We start from the raw sequence: 26,574 nt of genomic DNA, 5'->3' as shown, positions 1-26,574 counted from the left end.
CTGCCTTGGCCTCCCAAAGTGATAAGATTACAGGCATGAGCCTCTGTGCCTGGCCCCCAACTCCTACTTTTAATACCACATATGCAAAGTCATACTTTCTAAGTATTTCAGAGTAATAGGAACTAGTACAAACCAGTATGAATTACATTAGGGAAGAAATAGTCTTAACATTCTTTTAAAGTACTGCAAAGAACGAATTTTTAAAAAGTAGTTATAAAACTTGTGAACACTAAGGGTTTCCCTCTGATGTAGCCTTTGGCCATGCAGAATAGAAACAAGGTATCATGTATACACAGAATTCTAGTTTTAAAAATCTTATGCAAATATTTATGCAACAACTATCCAACATGCATGTTTAAAAAACATTAGGTTCAAGACACAAATAGATGAAACACTCCAGAATGGTGGCTTTCAAACATTTTATATTGTATTCACATACAAATATATAAGATACATAACTGAGATAAATTAATGACATACTTTCCCTTATTATGTGGTATATTCCGATATTTTCTATTTTAATCTACTTCATTTTAATACACGCTAGTCAAATTGATTGATGATCCACTAATGGGTTGTGACCCACAACTTGAAAAACAATGCCCTAGAAACTCTAAGTTATGGTCAGGAAGGAAACGGAAGGGAGAAGGGGTAGGAAATGTTAATTGAGAATGAATATATGCTAGAGAGGAGAGTAAGATTGATTTTTTGAAGAAATATTGTAGCTTATTACATATTTCTTTACATATTAATATTTTAAAAATAGTACTCTTACAGTAAATCACATTTTTGTATTTTTCTTTTTTTTAAATAGAGTTTAAGCTGGGCGTGGTGGCTCATGCTTATAATCCCAGCATGTTGGGAGATTGAGGTGGGAGGATCACTTGAGCCCAGGAGTTCCAGATCAACCTGGGCAACATAGTGAAACCCTGTCTCTACAAAATAAATTAAAAAAAAAAAAAAAAAAGCCAGGCGTGTTGGCATGCACCTGTAGTCCTAGCTACTCAGGAGGTGGAGGTGGGAGGATTCCTTGAGCCCAGGAGGTTGAGGCTGCAGTGAGCCATGATCACACCACTGCATTCCAGTCTGGGCGATGGAGTGAGGCAAAAAAGTTTCTGTATTCAGGCCGGCACAGTGGCTCATGCCCATAATCCCAGCACTTTGGGAGGCCAAGGGGGCAGATCACGAGGTAAGGAGTTCGAGACCAGCCTGGCCAACATAGTGAAACCCCGCCTTTACTGAAAATACAAAAAATTAGTTGGGCGTGGTGGTAGGTGCCTGTAATCGCAGCTACTCGGGAGGCTGAGGCAGGAAAATTGCTTGAACCTGGGAGGCGGAGGTTGCAGTGAGCTGAGATCACGCCATTGCACTGCAGCCTGGGCAACAGAGTGAGACTCCATCTCAAAAAAAAAAAAATTCTGTATTCATGAAAATAGTTCACAATTTGCTTTAAGAAATATGGGTGTTAAAAGAACTTTAGCCAGTCACAGATAAAATGTTACAACTATCTGCTTAGTTTAGATAGAAGGCTTTGCAAATAGCACAATGTCTACCCATTTAAAACACATCAATGTCAGCACTGCAGAAAGATAAAAACATTTTCAAGCTCTCTGAGGATATTACAAAGGGCTGTTTATGATTCTATGAATTATACATCTGAAAGCACATTTTTGGGGGAGGATTTTTGAAAATAAGTACCTATAAAACAGATACTCTAAACACAGAGCCACTTAAAGATACTCCCAATCATTACATTTCTACCCAGTCCCTTAGCCATCCAACTCCTAGGATTATTATTCATAGATAAGAATAATATTTCTGCAATGTTTCAGTATATTCAACCATTTCAAAGCAGAACTACAGAAGACCAGGCTCCTCTGAATCAAATCAATTGACTGCCTTAAATTGAGGATCATTGTACAAAACAACTGGCCAGTACTCTTCAATCATGTCAAGGTCATGAAAAATAAAGACTAGGCTGGGCGTGGTAGCTTATGCCTGTAATCCCAGCACTTTGGGAGGCCAAGGCAGCCAGATCATGAGGTCAGGAGATCGAGACCATCCTGGCTAACACGGTGAAACTCTGTCTCTATTAAAAATACAAAAAAATTAGCCGGGCGTGGTGGCAGGCGCCTGTAGTCCCAGCTACTCAGGAGGCTGAGGCAGGAGAATGGTGTGAACCTGGGAGGTGGAGCTTGCAGTGAGCCGAGATCACACCACTGCACTCCAGCCTGGGTGACAGAGCGAGACTCTATCTCAAAAAAAAAAAAACCAAAAAAAAAAACAAAGACTAAGGAACTGTTCCAGATTAAAGAAGACAAAGGAGACTAAGACGTGACAATTAAATGCTACATGTAATCTTGGATCAGATCCTAGACCAGGAAAAGGACATCAGTGAGACAATTGGTGAAATTTAAATAGAATCTGTAAATTTGATAATAGTATTTACATCAATGTTAATTTCCTGAAACTGATAATTACAACATGGTTATGGAAGATATTATCATTTAGGGAATCTGGGTAAAGGAAAAACAGGAATTCTTTCACTATTTTTGCCAACTCTTTTGTAAGTCTGAAATAATTTCAAAACAAAGCACAAAAAATCCAAAATATATACATAAACATTAATCCAATAAAAGACAAATCCAATCTCAACACAGTCAAAGGAAAACATTAATACCACAATTTTCAGGGCCCTCCTGAATTTTATAGTATACCATGTTCTTTCCCCACCAAAGAATTTTTAAAAGTTTGCTCACAGGTAAGATAGGATACAAAACACACTTACGAAAAGAAAACCCCCAAACAATACCTGAGCTATTAAACAAAAACAGTCATACATATGAAAGCTATATTCCCAATCCACTTAGATTAATATAAGAACCCTCAAAACTCAAAGTAACAGAGGTAGTAACATTGTATAACTGTTAACATACTTAAACAGTATCTGACATATGCTCATACCATGTATTTTGTAAAGCTGTTCATTATCAAATTAACCCAAAGTGTTCACAGACTGAGAAAAATATCCCTACGTTCAATTCTGAGCTCACCAGCACTGCTAGTGCCATTCTTGCCTATCTTACAATCTGGGTTGCTTGTATTCAGGTCCACTTGCAGAGCCCTTTCCACCTGAGTTACCTGTTAGATGCCTCTAGATGAGCTGGACTCCTGATTTGGGCTCTGTGGTACATCGTTTTTCAAAGACGGCCTCAAGAATTCTTCCATGCTTCCCTGCGATCTACTTTTTCCACTAAGAAGTAGAGACTATTTTCCTATCCCTTAAATCTGGTTTGGACTTGTGATTTGCTTTGACTAAAACAATGTGGCTGAAGTGACATTATACACTTTGAGGGTCGTGCAGCTGCCACACCATGAAGAAGCCCATAATGAAAAATGAGGAGAAAGAGGCCCAGCTGTCCCCAGTAAGCCAGGTTCCCAGCAGACCCCCCCCCCCCAGCTAACTATCGCAACATGAATGAGTCCAGGTAAAAGCAAGTAAGGTGCTACTCAGTCAACATACAGAATCATGAGAAATAATAAATTGTTAAACACACAAAGCTTTGTTTTTGTTGTTGTTTCTTTTTTTCACACAGCAACAGATAACTAAAGTGAAAACTGGTGTTACTGGTGCTGTAATAACAAAAACTGAAAACGTGGCATCTGGGGCCTAGGCAGTGGGGAGGCTATTAGTGGAGGCTGACAAGGCAGTGAGGAGACTGCTACTGGAGACTGGAGAGAGGGTTATGTTGCATAATGAGAGCACAAACTAACAAGAATGTGTTAACTTGAAAACTAGAAAACATGCTTAACGAATGTGGAGCTCGCTAAGATTTCTAGGTAGAATGCTGAAAGAGCCAACTGAGTATTGTTTTTTTCCAAAAAAATATTTTTATATAATAATCTATAATAAATAACACAGACATCCCTTATGCCCTTTTCCCCAGTTTCTCCCAATGGCAACACATTGCAAAACTATATTACAGTATCACAACCAGCACACTGACAGTAATATAGTCAAGAAGGAGATTATTTCCATCACCAGAAGTACTCCTCATGCTGCCCTTTAATAGCAATGCCCATTTCCACTCCCTCCTTAATCAGCAGCAACCACTAATCCATTCTCTATTGCTATAATTGTCATTTAAAGAATATTATACAAATGAAAATATGCAACATATAAAACCTTTGGGGATTGGCTTTTTTCACTCAATCATTTACTGAAGATTTGTAGAGGCTGTCATATCAATAATTTGTTTCTTTTTACTGTTGAATGCTATTCTATGGTATGGCTGTATCATTATTTGTTTAATCATTTGTCTACTCAAAGACAACTGGTTATTTCCCGTCTTTGACTATTACACAATTATAGCATATTTTTTCATTAATAGGAAAAAGTAGAAACAACCCAAACATCTATCAACTGACAAACACAAAGTATAGTATTTTGTCATATAGTAATCCAGAAAGTGGAATATTACATGGCAATAAAAGGAAATGGAATACTGATATGTGCTTCAACATGGATGAACCTTGAAAACATTGTAAGTGAAAGAAGCTAGTCACCAAGGACCACATATTGTATGACTCCATTTATATGAAATGTTTAGAAAAGACAAATCTATAGAGGTAGAAAACAGATTAATGGCTGCCAGGCACTATGGGAAAATGAGGAGTGGCCGCCAATGAGATTTATTTTTGGAGTGATGAACATGTTCTAAAATTATTGTGGTGATAGTTGTACAACTCTGTGACTATATTAAAAACCACTGAATTGTATACTTTATATGGCCAAATGGCATGGTATGTGAATTATCTCCATAAAACTGTTATTTTAAAAATCCAACCTGAGAAGCTACTGACCACCTTGCAAACTTGGGAATGGGGACTCTCTTGTAGTCCTCACAATGGGCGAGAACTCCATAAATGGGGGCTGAATTAAGTTACTTTACTATATCACAACTCCTTCCAAATAAATCTGGTTTGCATTATTTATAGGCTGGGAATAGTAAAAACAATCTTTTGAAAAGAAGTTATTACTTACAAAAAAATCTTTCCAAACTTAAAATTCTTGGCAGTTTGAACAGCTTTCTTTAGAATAAGCAAAGAGATGGCTGTACTTTCAACTACCAGACCTATTGTTCCACACTTCAAAGAATCATCAAAGATATGCCAAGACCGCAAAGCAGCATATTTGGTTAAAAAACAAAGCAACAAATGCTATTTCAGTTTTTCTTGATGAAAGTTACTATGAAATTTTAAAGTTATTTGAAGTTCTAGAAAACAACTTAGACCCTACACAAACTATGACAAGCTACTATCCTTAGATCACTAGTGAAATTTTCTTCATTTTAAGTTCTAAAAGACATGAGCTGCTTTTAAATGCTAGCCAAAATTTTATATACAACTGACATGGAAATTGACAGATCTGAAAACTTGAAGCAGAAATAGATAAAAATGAAGAAAAATGGGAGAAAAAACCCAAATGAACCTGGCATTGAGCAGCACTGAGTAATACAGATGGCACTAAGTGCGCAAATGGAGAAAAATTTAATTATCCCACAAAGCACTAGGTTCTTATTCCTAAAAGGCTATTGATTTTATATGAGCTTCTCTTGAAATATTTCAGACTAGATTCAATGATCACTTTTTACAGATGAGAGGAAACTATACTCAGTGGCGTTGAGTGACTTTTCTAAAGTTACATTGCTCAAATATCATATTATAAAATCATAATAATGATGTTTATTAGCATTACCATGTCATCCAGATTGCCTCATAATCAAAATTTACTCCTTCAATGAAATATAAGAAAGAAAACAGACCCATCACGCCATGTTTATGAATGTATTTTATAAATACCATCCACTGAGAGGAATAGGCTATTAAGAAGAACTAAAATTCTAGTGCTTGTAATAGACTTAATGGTCTGTTTGCCTAGCATGCACAGAAAAATAGATGTACAAGTGGGGTAGTTGTATAATGGTGGTTTATTTGACCTAAATACCAAAGGGACAAGTTTTAAGTAACTACATCATTAAATATTAAAAAGTACTCACTAACATTTTATCAATACAGTAGTTCCCCTCCTTAACTGCAGTTTCAGTTACCTGTGGTCAACCACTGTTCAAAAATAGGCGAATATAGTACAATAAGATTTTGAGATACAGGGAAAGACCACATTCACATAACTTTATATTTTTCATACATACACACACACACCCACACACCCACACACCATAAAGACACTTCATATCTTAGCCATCAGTACTTAGCAAAACATATAAATAAGATGCATAAAGACAAAGAGTATTAGGAGATGGGCAGATCAAGAAGCTCAATGAGCAGGCAGATAAATGGTATAATAAAATGTCATGGAACATTCCACACAACTTTGAGTTCCAAACAAAAAGGAACTACATGCAAGGTACGGACCACTAAATTGGCTCAAGTCCATCTGAAAAGGAGACTACGTTGGCTATTGATCAGTATATAGAAGTCTTAACTCTTTACCTGACAGATGACCACTACGACTTAATTAGAAGCTATTAACAAAATGACATTGATTGTGCTCTGGGTAATAATAAATTGTATTTAAGTTTCACTTTAATATAATTTAGCATCATATTAAAAGAGTTGAGGGCTGTATTATGAAACAAAACAAACCTCAGAAAAATATTCTGTTGGGACCTAAAGAGTTAAGACAAGTATAATACACCAACTGAAATAAGTGGTAATAGAAATTGGTCTAATATAGATACTAAATAGAAATGCATGTATACGTAAACATGTCTAAACTACAAAATCAGTAATTTAATGAAACATTTTAAAGCAATCACAGAATTCCAGGTACTATGCTCTATACAGATTTTCTCATTTAATATCCTTTATAACTCTGGCCAGGTGTGGTGGCTCATGCTGGTAATACCAGCACTTTGGGAGGCCAAGGTGGGCGGATTACTTGAGGTCAGGAGTTGGAGACCAGCCTGGCAAATATGGTGAAACCCCATCTCTACTAAAAATGCAAAAATTAGCTGGGCATGGTGGCATGTGTCTGTAATCCTAGCTACTCAGAGGCTGGGGCAAGAGAATTGCTTGAACCCAGGAGGTGGAGGTTGCAATAAGCCAAGATTGCACCACTGCACTCCAGCATGGGTGACAGAGTGAGACTCTGTCTCCCCAGCCTCCAAGAAAAATCCTTCACAACTCTATGAAAAGGCGACCAGTATCCCCAACTTTATAGATAAGAAAACTGAGGGTTTTTTTTTTTTTCAGTTTAAAAAATAAATTATATTTATTTAAAGTATACAACATAATGTTTCCCCACCCCTTTTATGTTAGGTTCAGGGGGTACATGTGCAGGTCTGTTACATAGGTAAATTGTACGGCATTGGGGTTTGGAGTACAAATGATTTCATAAGCCAAGTAAGTGAGCAGAGGACCTGATAGGCAGTTTTTCCGCCTTCACCCTCCTGCTACCTTCCCCATTCAAGTAGACCGGGTGTCTACTGTTCCCACCTTTGTGTCCATGTGTATTCAATGTTTAGTTACCATTATAGGTGAGAACATGCAGTATTTGGTTTTCTGTTCCTGTGTTAATTTGCTTAGGGTAATAGCCTCCAGCTGCATCCATGTTGCTGCAAAGGACATGATTTCATGTTTTTTTTATGGCTGCATAGTATTCGAAGGTATATATGTACCAAATTTTCTTCATTCAGACCACTGTTATGGACATCTAGGTGATTGATTCCATGTCTTTGCTATTGTGGATAGTGCTGCAATGAACATATTTGTGCTTGTGTCTTTTTGGTAGAATAATTTATATTCCTTTGGGTATACACCCAGTAAATGGGATTGCTGGGTTGAATGGTAGTTCTGTTTTAAATTCTGTGAGAAACCTCCTGCTTTCCACAGTGGCTGGACAGCAGTGTATAAGTGTTCCGTTTTCTCCACAACCTCGCCAACATCTGTTATTTTCTGACATTTTAATAACAGTCATCCTGACTGGTATGAGAAGGTATCTCCCTGTGGTTTTGATTTGCACTTCTCTGATGATTAGTGATGTTGAGCATTTTTCCATATGCATGTTGACTTGTGTGTATGTCTTCTGAGAAGTGGATGTTCATGTCCTTTGAGACTATTTTCTTACGGGGTTGTTTACCTGTTGGGTTAAGTTCCTCATAAACTCTGGATATTACACCTTTGTTGGATGCATAGTTTGTAAATATTTTCTACCATTCTGCAGGTTGTCTGTTTTCTACGTTGATAGTTTCTTTTGCCGTGCAGAAGGCTCTTTAATTATGTCATACTAGTTTATTTTTGTTTTTTTGCAATTGCTTTTGGAGACTTCATCATGAAATCCAGGTTTTCTCCTAGAGTTTATAGTTTTAGGTCTCACATGTAAGTCTTTGATCCATCTTGAGTTGAATTTTGTATATGGTGAAAGGAAAAGGTCCAGTTTCAATCTTCTGCATATGATGGCTAGTCAATTATCCCAGCACCATTTATTGAATAGGGAATCCTTTCCCCATTGCTTGTTATTGTTGACTTTGTCAAAGATCAGATGGTTGTACGTGTGTGGCTTTATTTCTGGGTTCTCTAACCTGTTCCATTGGTCTATGTGTCTGTTTTTGAACCAGTACCAGGCTGTTTTAGTTACTGTAGTCTTGTAGTATAAAAACTGAGGTTTAATAAATTTGTCTCAGATTACCAAAGGTTCTTCTCACAAATAAGGAAATTACTCATGGTTATAGATCTTAACAGGCATGGTGGAGTTAGCCAAAAAATACGAGATGGCTCAAAGGACTATCATTTCCTAAAGATATATCTCCAGCCATTAGATCACTGACTTTATTTGGGGGAGGGGGGATGAAAATATTATATGATCACAATACTCAATACCAAAGTGGAAATAGTAAATATTCTAAAAGTAGCAATAAAATTTGCACAAAGTCTTCCATGGCTATCAAACCTACACATGTGGAAACCTACCTACCTCTCTGGCCTACTGCTGGAATTGTCAGATTGATCCGTATTATTCTTAAATTCCTGAACCCCGTTTTTGTTCTTTTGAAATGACTTGTTATCTTTAAAATAAAACTAAATTCTAAACCTCAATATAAAGTCCAGGAAACAATAAATCTATAGTTGTTTAGTAAAAGTTAGGACTGAGCCTTAGTTTAAAATCCAACTTAAAGTCAAGGGAAAAAACCCCCACAACAATAACAAAATAAAATAAAATAGTAACAGCAAACCCACTGCGGTACTAAATGTTCTGTACTTAATGGAAGTTGATGTCTGACGAAGCAGTCATTCAAAAAAGATAAAATATGTGTCAATTGGAGGCCACAGCTAAGAGGGTGTTTCAGTTTCAAATTTTGTTTTACAAATAAAAATATAATATGAATTAATATAAACTCTTGGCAAACATGAGTCTCCTTGTGATTGTACAATTGGAACAAAGCAGTTAGATGTAGTCATAACACACACATTGTTCATAATGTAGGTGCAGAACAGTAAGTAAAAAAATGTCAAGTAGGGGCTGGGCATGGTGGCTCACACCTGTAATCCCAGCACTTTGGAAGGCCAAGGTAGGCGGACTGCCTGAGCTTAGGAGTTCAAGACAAGCCTTGGCAACATGGTGAAACCCCACCTCTACTAAAAATACAAAACATTAGCTGGGCGTGGTGATACATGCCTATAGTCCTAGCTACTTGGGAGGCCAAAGCATGAGAATCGCTTGAACCCGGGAGGTGAAGGTTGCAGTGAGCTGAGATCACGCCACTGCACTCCAGCCTGGGCGACAGAGCAAGACTCTGTCTGCCAAAAAAAAAAAAAAAAAAAAAAAAGTCAAGTAGGTGCTTGTTATATCAACATAATCATTCAACAGGGTGATTCAAAGACTAAAGACAGAGTTGGACAATGCTGAGCATCAGTCTAACCTCTGTGTCACTAACGATGAAGGATATTTTATTGATCTACGTTACCTGTTACAAGGAACAGTGAGGCAAACAGATTTCTGTACTTGAGGTGATGGTGGGGGTTGGGAGAGGAAGAGAGGCAGTTACTTGCTTAGACATTGGTAGAGGTGAAAATAACATTCATTGGTAACTTGAAATAAAAATCTTTATTATAATTAGGTCAAATTTACCAATTACAATGGCCATACAAGGCGCAGGGTTACAAAGTTGAAAACATGTACAGAAAGTTCAGAGAAAGTATTTCTTCAAGTCCAAACTCAATCATTAATCATTATCTAACATTAACTTGAATTGTTCCCAACATAAACCATTTGGAAAAGTAAATATGAAACTGATTTTATACATATATCATATATATTATAAACATATATCATATATACATATGTGTGTGTACATATATATATATTCCTATGAAATGAGTAAAACAATCAACCACAGAAAGGCAATCCCTCAAGTATCTTACAGAACCCAAAGACACACAGCCTTGGTGCGCCTTTACTCTCCTTTCTACAAAATATAATGAACATTCTATATATATTCCCTTAGTCACCATTTGTCTTCAACGTGGAGTTTTGGAAAATGGTTGAGAAACAAAAGAAGGGTTCCCCACCCCACATCCCAACCCCTTCCTTAGAGAAAGCTGACAGAGACTAGTGGATTGATTACTTAGATGTGCGTCTCAGACATTTAGTTTCTGTTGAGTTCCCTGCTATTAGAGAAAATTTTAAAATTGAGATCCAGGAAACTATCCAGAGCTTGACAGCTCATGATAAATGAGAGGTTTTAAAAAGAGGAATCACTAGAAATTATTATTTTTAAATAAACATTCATTGCTCTCAATTTCAGGAGATACCGTAAGTCTTTGATTCTTATTTGGTAGTCTTTCTAGGCAAAAAGCTTATTTTTATTTTTATTTTTTAAAGAAACATCAACTCTCACATACTTCATACTTTACTGCATACCCACTCTACAAATCTCAGTGGACCTTTTCTCAAATGAATATTCAAATACAAATAATATAGGAAATTTAACTTTCCCAAATTCCAATCTTACATCTACCTATTTCACAAGCTGAAATTAGATTTTAACTGAAGAAATGCAAATAATCCAACAAAGCTTATTATTAAAAATGAGCTGAGTCTGCAAAATAAATATGCATTGAAAAGGCTAGTCTAGGAAACTGATTTGTTACCATGGACTATGTTTCTGTGTTCCATTCCTAATACAGTCATTGTGACGTGCCACGGTGGGGGAAAGGGAGGGATGGAAAGGCACAAAAAAATGAGACAAAGTTCCTTATTTTAAAAATTTGAGGAAAATACACAAAAAAATATTAAAGAACCACAGGGTATAATTACCAAGAGTTCATTTTGATCTACTATTTCAGATATTCAAGCTAAAGACTTTTGGCTTTCATAACTTATAAAAAATACAGCTGCAAAAGTCAATCCAAAAACTGTAGGCAACTCAACACACTGCAACTGCAAAGCAGTCGGATTTGAAGGAGGAGTTTCTGCCTTCCGATTTTGGCTGCTAAGGAACATTTCAAGATCATCACAACTTGATCTGTTTTGTTTATGAAACGCCTAATATTGTGCCATGAAAATGCATCTTATTAAGCACAGATAATGGTACTTGAAAATTACTTGCAAAAATACTTTTTGGTTATAACCTGCCACTTTAGCAATTGGTTAATGGTTTTAAGTGGAAGTTCACAAAAAGAGATTTTTATCAATTTCAGAAATCTGTTTCTCAAAACGGATTTGTCAAAAACTTGCTTTTTCAAATGTATCATCTTTTAGATCTAAAGATTGACATTCAGCCATACTACTGTACTATAGTGGTTGAATAGTGTCTTCCCTAAAAATTCATGTCCCCAGAAGCTCACAGTGTGGCCTATTTGAAAATAGGGTTTGTAGATCAAATTAAGTTGAGATCATACTGGATTAGGGTGAGTCCTAAATCCAACGACTAGTATCTTTATAAGAGGAAAGTGAGAGAGATTTGGACACCAAGTAACAGAAAAGACACAAAGGAAGAAAAAAGCCCTATGATGACAGGGCAGAGATTGAACCGATGCAGCACAAGCCTAGGGACCAAGCTGGGAACCATGAGAAGCCCGGGGAGGGGCATGGAATAGATTTTTCCCTCAGACCCCTCAGAATGAACCAATCCTGCCAACACCTTGATTTTGGACCTCTGGCCTCCAGAACTGTAAGAGAATAGATCTGTTGTTTTTAGCCACCGGGATTGCAGTACTTTGTTATATAGCAGTTCTAGGAAACTAACACATATACTGTTCCAAAGGAATTTCCATCCTAATATCTATTTTTGAAAGCATTTTACCATCAACAGTGTGAATAGATAGCACACCTTTGCAGAATCAATGTCAGCTCTTCAGAAATAACAAATCGTCAAAACACTAACCTGAACAAGACATCTGATATACATAAGTACAATGCAACATTCTGGTTTTCCACAATGGCATGACCTTTGCCAACTACCCTGTCAGTCAGTGTTTCCAAGGAAATCTAAAGCAAGAAAAATATGAACATTCTTGTCACATCAGATGAACAAAAATTTCTTTGTAAAACTGAAGATTCATAATGAAGGCCAACCACAAATTAAAGATGCAGCAGGCTCTACTGCTTCCATCATAGCGGAAACACTGTTAAAGCAGTTACTAAATCATAAAATACTACGGAATATATTTCCACTTAAGCAAGGGTGGACTTAAAAGTCACTTGCTCAGGACCAGGCGTGGTAGCTCATGCCTGTAATCCCAGCAATTTGAGGGGCCAAGGCAGGTGGATCACTTGAGGTCAGGAGTTCAAGACCAGCCTGGCCAACATCTCTACTAAACTCCATCCCTACTAAAAATACAAAAATTAGCTGGGCGTGGTGGTGGGCGCCTGTAATCCCAGCTACTTGGAAAGCTGAGGCAGGAGAATTGCTGGAACCTGGGAAGCAGAGGTTGCAGTAAGCTGAGATGGCGTGCCACTGCACTCCAGCCTGGGTGACAAAGCCAGACTCAGTCTCAAAAAAATAAAAAATAAAATAAAAGCCACTTTCTAAAGCGAGTGGGTTTCTTGCCATGTGTACATACATGCTGCATTTCTGCTATTCTGCTCACATTGGAGACCACTGAACCCACACCTTGCAGGTTCATGCCAGGCTCTGGGACCCTTGGATTATGGGAAACCCTAAGAAACTAGTTTAGTATCTCTCAGCATCAAGTCAGTCTTGCAGTTGTTCCCACTCTGATGTTCTGACACTGATGTAAAGAACTACCTGAGACTAAGTAATCTATAAAGAGGTTTAATTTACCACAGTTCCACAGGCTATACAGGAAGCTTGGCTGGAGAGGCCTCAGGAAACCTACAATCATGGCAGAAAGGTGAAGGGGAAGCAAGCACATCTTTGCATGGTGGCAGGAGAGCAAGCGAGCGAAGGAGGAAGTGCTACATACACACTTTTAACCAACAAGATCTTGTGAGAACTCTATCATGAGATAGCACTAGGGGGATGGTACTAAACCATCAGAAACCACCCTCATGATCCAATCAACTCCTGCCAGACCCCATCTCCAATACTTGGAATCACAATTTAATATGAGATTTGCGTGGGGACACAAATCCAAACCATATCAAGCCTGTTTTTTGTTGTTGTTGTTTTGAGGATGGAGTCTCACTCTGTCCCCAGGCTGGAGTGCAGTGGCATGATCTCGGCTCACTGCAACCTCTACCTTCTGGGTTCAAGTGATTCTCCTGCCTCAGCCTCCTGAGTAGCTGGGACTACAGGCACGTGCCACCATGCCCAGGTAATTTTTGTATATTTAGTAGAGATGAGGTTTCACCCTGTTGGCCAGGATGGTCTCGACCTCCTGACCTCATGATCCGCCCACCTCGGCCTCCCAAAGTGCTAGAATTACAGGCGTGAGATACTGCGCCCAGCCTTTTTCTTTTTCTTTCTGTTTCTGAGACGGAGTTTCGCTCTTTGTCACCCAGGCTGGAGTGCGATGGCATGATCTCGGCTTACTGCAACCTCCGCCTCCCAGGTTCAAGCGATTCTCGTGCTTCAGCTGTCCAAGTAGCTGGGATTACAGGCTTGTACCACCACGCCCAGCTAATTTTGTATTTTTAGTAGAGAAGGGGTTTCTCCATGTTGGTCAGGCTGGACTCGAACTCCCGACCTCAGGTGATCTGCCTGCCTCGGCCTCCCAAAGTGCTGGGATTACAGGCGTGAGCCACCATGCCCGGCCCAAGTCTGTTTCTTAATCATTAAATTCTGAGCCACTCCACTCACCCTCAAGCAGCCTAATTCACTTTCTTGTTTCTCTATCAGGTAACTTCAAATACTTTTACAATTGAAGGTCTATGCCTGAACCCTAGGGCCCACGTCTCAGTCTTAGACCCTTCTATCATTTGCCACTGTTCCCTGAGGTCACCTGATAGCTCACATCTTTGCATATGGCAGTAGATCTCCGATGCCATGCAGATCTCCCTGGTACTGATTGGATCTGGACTTCTACCAATTACCACCCTTTGCCAAAAATTCCCTGTCCCTAAACTCTGCCTATGTGCTACAGTTTGACACCTACTGAATCTCACTCATATTGACTGTTCACATACCTGGACTCATTCCTACTGCCCATTTCTGGGAATCTGCTCCTGACTGTTTACCTGGATTCCAATCAGTAAAATCCCCTGGGTATTCACCAAATTAAATCTTCAAAAGTGTAATCTAAACTATAATTATGAACTTTAGAAAAAGTTCTCTAGATCCTGGTCTCCAGATTATATATGCCCCATTATTTCATTTTGAACTGTGTTGGACATTAACTGCCATGCAAGCTTGTGGGTGCATTTAAAGAGGTCTAGGCTCTTTCCTGATAAAACAGGATTCAGCTTTGAAAAGTAGGCCTAGTTGATATGAACAAGAATTCTAAAAATGTGTGTATACATTGATATTTTATGACACCAAACTAATTCATATCAAAAAAAGGGGGGGAATTAAAATTATTTCTAACATGAAGAAACTGGAAATAATGAGAAGATAAAGAGACAACAACCCAAGTCTCCAGTCCACTGCTGGAAACTGAACTCTCAATAAAAAGTGAGAAAATCTGGAAAAAGACCTGAGAAGTGTAATATCAAATTCAGGAAAAAGAGAAAACATTAAACTAATTAACTATTTAATTTATGGAGGAAAGTTTATCAAAAACAACAGAAATGCAGACTTTAAAACAACAAAGAATAACTTTCATACGTTTGTTAGGATTGTAGAGAAACAACATTGCTTTGTAAATATAAATAAGAACTCTTCCAACAAGAGGAGTTGTTTTCCCTGATATTACCTAATGAGAGCCAAAAGAGGAATACTATCCTTAGAATTTAAAGATGTTAGAGCTTAAAAGGCTGTAAGATATTATCAAATCTTATTCTACCTCATTTCTCATATGGAGAAAGGTAGAACAGATCCTGAGAGAGAGTGTGACATGTCCCAAGTCCCTCAATTTATCTTACCCAATACTTTTCACTTTATCTACATTAGAATGAGATACATAAGACTGTAGACCATATGATCTGTTCATATAAGAAAAATTTAAAACATGAACTGCACTTAGAAATTTATTTAACTAAAGATTTTGGTAAGCACAATTTTAAGCACATTTCAGGTGCTACTGTACATTAAATAAACTGTTAACTTTTATCTTTAAAAAGCCAGGTAATGCCTCATGTTACAATTTCTTGATTTTAAAGGGTTTCTAGGTATGTGCTCATGATTAATATACAAAACATTTTGTTGGTGTTATTTCCATAAGAATCTAAAACAATTTTTACTATTTTAAAATAATGAGAGTGCTTTTCTTTCAAGCTTTCATGGTAATTCACCAGGAAGAGTAAACTTCATGACTCAGCTTTTTGTGCCCACTCACACATGCCTAAAAGGTCCACTGAAATTGCTCGCTATATTTTAAATTCCAGCTTGAAGTAGGACTCTTGTTTTTCTGAGGCTCACAAAGACTAGACTCACAGCTTAGTTCTATAGTGTCTATTTAGCTGGACTTAAAGCCTACATCAAGTACTTTATTGTCAAATAAAAAGCTATCTATGAGGAGCTTAGTAACTTAAGTAGCTCTCCAGAGTTTGGTAAATATTTTGTGTCTACTTTTGATCTCTATTGTCTAGGAAAGGTTCTGTCAAGTTGTAAAGTGCTAGAAAGTGTTATTTTAAACCTTTAAAAGGTAGTAAGAGTACTACAACCCTGGGATCCTTGGTTGCAACAAAGAAGCACAAAGCCAACTACTATAGTTTTCCAAAAACACCATTTCCTCAGTCCCTGCCCCAAGGAAATAAAAAAGCATCCAGGAAGTCCCATCTTTAAAAAATACTTAGCTATCAGCCTGGGGCTTCTAAAATTCAGGCCCTGAAAAAACGATAGGAAAGACTTCAAAGTCTATCCCTATTAGGTTTAGAGGGAAATGACTCTTCCTAAAAAAAAGCCATCCCCCTGATTGTTGCTTTGCTCACCATACTTCTTCTTCTATTTTCTTTTTTTTTTTTTGAGACGGAGTCTTGCTCTGTCGCCCAGGCTGGAGTGCAGTGGCGCGATCTCGGCTCACTGCAAGCTCCGCCTCCCAGGTTCACTCCATTCTCCTGCCTCAGCCTCCCGAGTAGCCGGGACTAGAGGCGCCAGCCACTATGCCCGGCTAATTTTTTGTATTTTTAGTAGAGACGGGGTTTCACCGTGTTAGCCAGGATGCTCACCATATCTCATACATTTGGACTGTTTTCCCCTCTCATCTCCATCCATCCATCCAATATTTGTCCATACTTTGAATTCTTATTCAAAAGCCAACCCCTTCCATGGTGACTTTCCTAAGTTCCTCCATCTTAGCTCTCCCCGCAACCTTAGTGTTCAAATCACTTTGTCATAGTCTGTATTGCCTTTTAATTATCTGAGTATGTCTGTTGGCTCCAAGTAACTGGGTCAACATTTTTTCCTTTCTTTACTGTCCACTTAGAGTTACTCAATAAGGGTTTATTAACTCACTGAGGTGAGTAAGGCTCTTGACTCATAATACCCCCATTCTCTACTTGTCTTAGAATAAACCAGGACAGGGATTCTAGAGCAAACTCTGAAAACTGGGCTATTCGTGGTTTGATAAGACTGGCCAAGTATCCAAGATGGTTGAGGTAATGAATATTGTGACCTGAATATGAAATGTCTTAAGCTGACTGAAAAGTAATTACACAAAAAAAGTGTGAAGATATGAGAAGAGCATTATCGGTATCTGGAAATACTTAAAATAAGTAAATACATACATAAAAAGAGCAATTTCTAAAAATCTATATTTACCACCATGTTTTGAGACCACGTACAAATAATGATACAAAAATGTTATCTTCAAACACCAAAGAAACTACTGATCCAATCAATCAGCAAATGCTAATTCAGGTGTTAGAAAAAGGTTATAAAGACTATTCAAGGCACAGCTCTGATTCCTGCCCTTAAGGACTTTCCAGTTTATTAATAATTGTGGAGAGAAGTAAACCGAATAAGCTATCTCGTAAGACAGTTTAATGTTTTACAGAACTTGAATTCATGGCTTCCAAAACTCAAAATAGGTCTTTAAATGGACATTTTTCATACCCAAAAGGTATGTTTAAAATAATTCATTCTCATCTAAGGACAGGAAGTGTATAGAGTAAGCTAAGCCTGCAAAAGGTCATAACCACTATTAAAGCATTTTTTTTCTGATCTTTTTAACTGTCATGACTTTTATGCCCAACAGTTACTGATGGTCAAATGTATTCTGAAGTTCAGCCAAAGCTTTTTTTTTTTAGAGTGATACTCAAAACAAAGCAAATATTGGCTTAGTCATGACACTTGTTGTTCTAAAACGTTAATAGCCTATTGTTCACTGTGGTTGTCTCAGCAAGATAATACATTGAAAAACAGCATTTCCTGATAGGAAGTGAATTCCCACTGTGTGTCACAGGACCCTAGCCAAATGCTGGGCTCCAAAGCAGAAACAGCAGTGCCTTCTGGGACTGCGTAACAGACCAGGGTAATGAGACTTCCCCTTCTCTCGTTTAAAATGTCTGTTTCAGCTCAAACTACAATCTATTTGACTGATTTTGCCACCATAGGACTGTTTTCCTAAAATGGCTTCAAATGCTTTAAACAAAGTTTGTTCAACATCCTGTAGACAGCAGCATCCTGTATATTTCTAACTATGAAGAATTTCCTTTTAGTTATACATGCCACAATGGATGGGGTAATTTGACAAAGAAGCCATCAGGATGTATCTTCCAAACAGTGGGTGACCATTTTCAAGCGTGGTTTCATATAAGCAATTGTTAAAAAATCATAATATGTGAAGCACAATAATTCCAACAGTTTTTCATACATCAGATACGTTTTAGTAGACAAAAATTTAGCCTCAATTAATTAGTCCAAGCACCACAGCATTACTTAGAGTTCAATTAGTGAGAAACTGGTGTCACCAGCAGAGCCTCATACAGAAGAGTGTGCCTCCAAAGTAACTGACACTGTACTAAGACATTAAGACCTTCTTTTTAAACACTGAAAACATACTTTTCATCTATTTTCACAGATTCGAATTTAAATATATATATATTTTTTGCCAAGTTCCAATCACCAGTGGATATTAGAAAGCTCCAATGACGCAAGAAACAGGAGCAGTTGTCATTTTAGAGGATTCTAAGCAAGACTGTCTCAGTTACCTAGGTACTCCCAGCATTTAACTCAGTGCTTGGCTGCTAGAAGGTCTTCGATACATTTTGCTAAGTGGAATTGTATGTCAAAAAATGTGTATGAAAATTAACAAGGAACACTAATAATTATCTAGCATTATTTGAATAATAATAATATCTCAGATTATAGAAAAGTATATTCAAGGTATATTACGCCTTCTGCCAAGAAACTAAGGTAACCACCACACAAACATACAAACTCTCTCTCCTACCTTATTGGCCAAGAAAATGTCTTTTATCTTCCAGTTGTAATTACACAAATCAATTGAAGTCCTTACATCATTTTATCTTTAGAACAGCTGTCATTTGATTGAATTATGAAACTAAAACTGTGAAACAGGCAATGCTACCCAATGCTAAATATCCTATGTGTGATACAGCAAAAATACTGCTTTTGTTACTTTATAACTTTGCCATGTAACTTTGTAACTTTGCTGGCAGGATATAGTTCACCTCTAAAGCAGCTTCCTCAGCATCAAATCTGAAAACTTTAATTATGTTAAGTAATGTCAGTTTTAGCATTTAACGAAACAAGGAGATGGATTAAAGGGCTAGAATGTGCAAACAGTTTAAACAAGAAACCTGAAGCCAAGTTTCAAAGCCCTAGGATTACTTCTGAATGGTCGGACTCACTGAAAATTATAAGGATCCATTTTAAAAACAAACATAACCTCACAATCTTCTTCCTCAAATATTCAAGCTTGATAAAAAGGATTTGCTTTTAATTCTGGAATGGGTTTTATACTTTTGAAATTGACTTTTGAGAAAAGGATAGTTTATGTAAAATATAGAATGATATTCAACTTTCCTTTTTTACATTCTTAAACTTTAAAATAGCTTAGGCCACATGGAAGGTCAAATAAATTACAGACCACACAATATATACAATAGATGTTTTTAATTTAAATATGAGAAACTTCATATAATTTGGGTTATCCAGTTTAAATCAATATTCCAACAAAAATACTACATAAATATTGAAGTTGGGTGGGACATTAAAACTCATCTATTTCAATCTCTTATTTTATAGATGGTAAAACTGAGGATTCAAGGAGGTCAGGTGACCCACCCCAATACCACACCCAAGTTACCCGACTTTGAACCCAATGTTCTTTCACTGCTCTGAGGAGAAATGACTTCCTCCTGGGGCAGTTCTTACCCACCCCGACCCATGAATGCCTGGGATAGTGCGGCCTACTTTTGGAGCCCTAGTCTGATACATAGAAGTTGGTAAGGGAATTTTCTATTTCCACACAGCACTATTATACCTTCCCTATAGTACCCCAGTTCTGGGTTCTATCCCAAAACGGAGGTAGGAGAAGACTGATAGCAAAAGTACGTCTGATGGAGAGGGGATGGGAACAAACTTGGAAATGATCCAAATATCCATCAAAGGAGGAATAACTGAGTTACAGTACATCCATCCACACAATAAAGTACTATAAAGCCATTAAAAAGAATGAAGTAGGCTGGGTGCAGTGGCTCATGCCTGCAATCCCAGCACTTTGGGAGGCTGAGGCAGGTGGATCACTTGAGGTCAGGAGTTTGAGACCAGCCCGGCCAACATGGTGAAACCCCATCTCTACTAAAAATACAAAAATTAGCCGAGCTGTTATCCCAGCTACTCGGGAGGCTAACACAGGAGAATCGCTTGAACCTGGAAGGCAGAGGTTGCAGTGAGCCAAGATCGCGCCACTATACTCCAACCTAGGCGACAGAGTAAGACTCTGTCTCAAAAAAAAAAGGAAAAGAGTAGATACATAATGGAATAATTTTATATGGATTAAAAAGATGTTCAGGTAGAACACACACACACACACACACACACACACACACACACACACTCTCTCTCTCTCTCTCTCATCATTTTTTTGAAAAATAAATTCCCCTCTGGGGAGTGGGGCTGAGGGATTAGGGTGGGAAAAACATTTTGTCACATGCCCTTTTATATTATTTCATCTTTTTACCATATGCATTTTTTAGTAAAATTACCTTTTAAAAGCACATTAAAGCAGAGAAAGGAAATTCCACGGAGCTCTGGGAGACAACTCTGGTGATGAAGATAAAGAAAGGGTTTATCAATGGTAATCTGACACTCCATATCTAATGTACATGACATATTATATCTAGTTCTCTAGAAAAGCCTTCTCAATGCTTTTCATGTCATGGTATGTGTATTAGTTCTCACTAATAGGGTATGCATAAATAAGACAAAGCTTGTATAGCAGACTGGAGTAAAAAGGAGGAGATTGAGGGGCAGATTCACAGGGCTTGGTAAAAAATATTCCATTTTCTTTATATTATGTATTTAGGAAAAGATAAGAGTATTAATGGAGATATTAACTATGATTTTCTATTAAAGTTCCAAATAAAAATCTATTTAAAAATCTTCTAATTTCAATATTTAACAGCAAATTCGTTGGCAAGCTTTGCTCCAGCATAACTGTAAAAGTCGAAGTTTAACTGTATTCCTCCAGAGTTCAAAGGGACAGTACATTGTAACCAATATTTTTTGAAATGAAACATAACAGAAAATAGCGTTTTCTGTGTTGTAAGAGAGATTTATTTCAGAGATGTAAAGTGGTTCGTGTGTGTCATGATTGGGTCATGATGCAAAATATACTGAAAAAAGTTTGAAAGCCACTTTTACCCAAGGCTACACAACTAATAGCTGTACACTGAGTAGCCAATGTCCACGAGTAGCCAGGTCCACGAAAACACTTGTGGCAGGAGGTTGGCCTAATTTCAACTTGAAAATGCTGATGAGATGGTTTATATAGCTAGTTCTACTACTCAGATATTAAAAAGTAAATTTCAAAATTCCTGACAGACACAACTTCTTAAAGTAAAGCTTTAGTTTTCATGTCACTTATAAGAATTACTGAGTTAACATCCAAACATTTTTCTCTCAATTCTAGCATATTCCCTTTAGCATTGCTGGGATAGTCATGTGTCTTTACAAAGAAAATTAGGGTACTCAAAGCTAGAAAAGATCTTAGAAGAGGCTAACCTAAATTCCTAACTGTACAGGTAAAGAAACTAATGTCCAAAGAGGTAAAACAGTCTCTTGATTCCCAGGCTAGTGCTTTTTGCTATGATACCACACCTGTGCTTTATTCTTACATCCTTATGAAGTTAGAAGTCAGCTAAATCCAATTACTACCAAGTAAAAAGGAGGAAGCTGAAGCAAGGAGATGCTAAGAAGTCTTAGTTCAAAAAGGATGACACAATGTCACCCCTGCAAGCCTTACAGAAATTAGCCATTTTCAACATTCAGATTTGATTTCAACAGAGGCAGTTATTCAATTTGCTTGCACCAAATGAGTGTCTACCCAAAGTGTACACATGACCACACACCAGAGAGTATAGATAACACAAAGCACAGCCTCTCTCTCTCCACATGCCCACTTCAGTCAGTGAATAATTAAACACTCCAAAGGCATTTAAAACTCAGGTACAAAGAGAAACTCAGTGTGTGAGGGGGAAAAAAGATCAGACAGACCCCAGTTGCAAAAAAAAAAAAAATTGCTGAACATGGACCTCAATGAACAACAATAATTCTCCTATAGTTCAACTCACCATTCACGTCACAAACTCTAGAAAGAACACAGAAGCACGGAACTGATGAGGCATGGAACAGAACTTTGGGCTGCAGCCTGCCCCAACTCTTCTGACAAATACCCAACAGCAACAGGACAAAGCATCATTATGACAGAAATAAAAGGCTCTTTAGATGCTGCCTTTTTTTTAATTCAATGAACCCACTCTTACACACAAAGTTCATGTCACGATGTCTCGAAATACAGTATTGCCAGATTATGCTATTAATGGGTCCAATAAATTCAGTACAAAACACTACTTCAAGCATTTTCAAGTTAAATAACTAGCACATTTGGGAGAATACTATTTGCCTTCATTTGAACAGTCAGTGTCATCCCCAAAATCGTTAAAAATAACAATTCAGTAAACTGTTTAAGAAAGGGAAAGAAAAAAAAAGCAGACAAGTGAACTAAAAGAAAAAAAACTTAGTGGAGTGATAAAGCCAGAGGCTCCTCCCAAAGAAGAATATTGCATGTTACTAGCAGCTGGCACAAAGCTTAACCATCTATCTTATCTGTGTTTCCCCTTAAGCTGTGAGCAATCAGTATTACAATAGACAATCCATTACTTACAAAAAAATTGAAGTGCTGTACATTTCTTAAGCTGGTTTTTGTGTGGCAATTCTGTTGCAATACTGCCCTAACAATGAACTTTGTTTTAAAGAGCAAGATATCCACACTCAATGTGGTTAGAGCAAGGGTGGAGCTCACTCTGGGGGAAACAACACACCCAGGCAGACTTCAGTGAGAGCAAACTGCACATTAATATTGCCACACATTTTTCAGAGCCTTGGAGTCACAATTAATTCATTAGTCCTCCTAAAAAAGTGGGGGAGAGTTCATGTTTGTAGATCAGCTTTCCTGCCTTGAAGTAAAATGTATTCTCATTTCTTGTTTGTGAAGAAAGTAAAGATAAAATGCAAGACAGATCACACAGTTCAACCAACAGAATGTTAGATGGAAGTAGAGTACTATAAAGGAAGTCCAACCATGCCAACTTCTAAGTTTAGCAACAGCAGCTTTTACATATCTCAAGGTGTCAGAAGTATTGCTCATTCTAAAACATTACTTCAGCCTGTTTCCAGAGGTCCTGAACATGAACACAAATTACCTCTTTCTCTCCTCACCAGTGCTCTAGTTCTCCTAGCAATACACAAACAATAAAAACGTTTTATTATCAACTAGCAATAGTTCCCTTCAAAATAAGATTTATTTTGAATTTATGGAGTTGCTCTGGTAGAATATTGAAATGTACATGTAAAAAAGAAAATTATTTATTATGCATACCATACTTTTAAAAATTTTATACTCACCCACTTTTTCAATAATTTTGTAGGAGTTTTATTTTAAAAAGTTTTCCACAGTATGTATAAATACTGTACAAATATCTTTAATAGGATCTAAAATAATTTATCAGTTATTGAAACTATTAACAAACATCTGATAATTATTCAAGTGATTTTAACCAATACTGTTTTCTGTATACGCATATTCAGAAACACAACCAAGAGTTATTTTTGGTTGAATTCCTATAATCATAAAATTAAAGTTTGAGTAAAATAAGCATATAAAAAACTATGTAATTGTTTACATAGAATTTAAAATGAACAATGGAAAAGGATTTGAGAGAATACCAGGAAAATATTATTTTTAATGATGCATGTTGTCACGTTACTCTAGCCAAGAGCTACTCTCTCACATTGGAACAATAATTCGGTCTGGAGTATTGAACATTTCAATATTTTGAGAGATGGCCTAGAACATCCTCTCTCAGGACCCTAGTGAGGGGCTGTTGATTGATCTTGCCTTTGTTGGATTATAAGGTCACTCTTGCCACATGATAAATTAACCATTCCAACATACTCTTCTCATAGTCTAACAGCATGATTTATTTTTTCAACCATCTATGTAATTATCAATCACCTGCTGCTATCTCTTGGCTCTTCCTCATCCCCCCCCTCAAACTAACAATTCAAAGTTACCAGTTGGTTATTATAGTAGAAGAATCCTGTCTTGATACTTTTTGGATTTGCACTGGCAGAATGTGTTTTCAAGCCAAACTTCACTTTCACAGCTGCAAAGGAAATGACAAGAGAAGAAAAACACAGCCAATATATATCAGCAATTAATTCCATCCACAACTGCCCAGCTGTTTGTGCATGGAAGAATCAGTCTGTTTCCTTTTGGGGCTTTCACCACTGAAAATTGATACTGCACATTCAGAGACACAAGCTGTTTGTAACATGTCAGGAATGTGCACAAGATCACACAGAGTTGAAGAGACAAAATGAAATCCAGATCTAGTTTTCTTGGGACTTGCCAGTATTATTTCATAGCTTTAAAAAAAAAACAAAAAACCATAAAAACACCCCAATCACAGAGAGAGCAAAATACATGAAAAAATATTCTCCCTTCTGAATATCACCCTTCCAATAAAGGAGAAAATCTGCCAATGATATCAGATTTAGTATCAAGAATAGACACTCTGATTTACTGGCACAGACAAGGTGTGACATTCTTAGGAATCCACATGCCCTCAGTATGTTAAATCCAGCCAATACTCTGGACTACACAGCTACTTGCCCAATGTGTAGTTAGTGCCTTTAAAAAATCCTTATAAATGTGAAAGTTGTTGGGAACCAACGCTTCCACCACAGTCATGCAGAAAAGCAAGTTTTTCTTGGTTAGTCTTGATATTATTTGGCACTCACATACACGCCTGTTTCAGGGATTCACGTAAATTTACAGATCCAACCTTCTAGGGTAACTTTCAAGAAATGAAATTTCTCCTTCCCTCCCGCCTCCTCAGTTTTGTAGATTTTAAATAAAAATACTCTACTGAGTGCCAGAGGCTTAACAACTAAAGTATGGGCTTGTGTGCAACTCATGAAGCATGCTATCCCCCTTCTCTCCTGTCCTCCAACTCCAATTTTATTTCAAATATTTGTTTCATTTAAATTTTGTAAAATGTCATTCTGTCATATTGTATTTTCAGTACATAAAATGACTTGCGATTAGTTATTGTTATGAAAGTTAGCAAAAAGAGAAAGATAGCATTTTAAAAACAAAGTAATTGAAAACATATTTTAGCTTTGTTTAAGATAAAAAAAAAAAAAAAAAAAGGAAATGAGGTAGCCCCATGACTGAATTCATTGTCCTAAGGGCCTTCCCCTTCCCCTTTTGCCCTCCAATCAACGTCAGCTGCACAAGAGTTCACGCACTCCTAGTGCCTGTACATTCTCAAATACAACATAGACAGGACACTCATTCTGGGCACCACTAGGGTCTAGGGCTTGATCAATGAAGAGAAGACAAACTGTCTACTCCAAATAGGGGAGTGAATGAAACATTCCGTAAGCTTCCAAATGGAGATGTTTTCAAGTGCCAGAAATCAAACCAGCACAATGAGAAACTGTCTCCAACTAAAGTGCTATGAATCCTGAAGTCACAAAGTTTGATTTGTTAAGGAACTACTAGGCATCTCAAACATGTGGTAGACTAAAAGTACAAAACCAAAAAAAAGGGCTTTTCCTTTTGAACAAACATCATCTGGTCAAGGATATATCGGGTTGGGAGAGGAGAGAAGAGAAGTTTAATCTTTGGCTGATGGTGACACCAACTTCTAGAAATGTGGTATAACTATTAGTGACTTAAAACAGCCACAGAGATGAGCTTTGCCTGGCAAGCTTCAGCTCTGTGGGACATTCAGTCTAGCTTGAAATGTCTATGGAAAGTAACCTCTCCATCTACTACAAGACTGGCTAAGGAAAAAAAAAAGGTCTGTCTAAACTGTTTAAATCAGGTTAAATTCATGTTAGTCCGGGGTGGGAAGGTGGCTGCTTCCATGGGTTCCTCTACTCAGTTGGGAGCACCTTTGTATTCCAACAGATAGCACAGAGCTTAGAGCTTAGCCCACTGAAACCATCCGTTAAGTGCTGAATGGTAATAGGCATTTAGTTATAATAAAAACAGAACAACTAAGGATGAACACTCTCCAAAAAGGAAAGCAAAATGACAGAAAAATAGGGGGCAAGGAGATGATCAGAGTAAAATGCATGAAATACTAAAAAGATTAAAAACCAACTGTGCAAACTTGTGTGTCCTCAGAGATCTAAATGCTGCTAAGCAGTTAAAGTGCCACTGGAATAATTTAGACTGCTGTGCCGTGCACTTTACATACTTATTCCATGTACTTCCACAGCAACCCTATCG

General features: G+C 37.4%; 1 protein-coding gene across 15 annotated transcripts in view; it reads right to left on the bottom strand.

The window, feature by feature from the left end:
• The window catches only part of ADD3 (adducin 3), a 127,885-nt gene that overhangs the window by 35,500 nt on the left and 65,811 nt on the right, over window positions 1-26,574 (bottom strand). Inside the window, exons 1-2 of one of the 15 annotated variants that reach the window (XM_016919298.3) lie at window positions 24,345-24,436; window positions 20,756-20,813 (exon numbers count right to left, since the gene is read on the bottom strand). The exons of 7 other annotated variants lie outside the window; for them this stretch is intronic. The gene's annotated coding sequence lies outside the window, so the exon portion shown is untranslated. Of the gene's footprint in view, window positions 1-18,975; window positions 19,122-20,755; window positions 20,814-22,342; window positions 22,461-22,935; window positions 23,271-24,344; window positions 24,437-26,574 lie in introns of those variants that run through there. 7 more of the 15 variants (XM_063782087.1, XM_016919297.3, XM_009459231.4 and 4 more) reach the window with 7 other exon arrangements.

The sequence above is a fragment of the Pan troglodytes genome, chromosome 8, assembly GCF_028858775.2.
Source record: "Pan troglodytes isolate AG18354 chromosome 8, NHGRI_mPanTro3-v2.0_pri, whole genome shotgun sequence".
NCBI classification, from domain to species: Eukaryota; Metazoa; Chordata; class Mammalia; order Primates; family Hominidae; genus Pan; species Pan troglodytes.
This window is presented reverse-complemented; position numbering and strand designations above follow the sequence as displayed.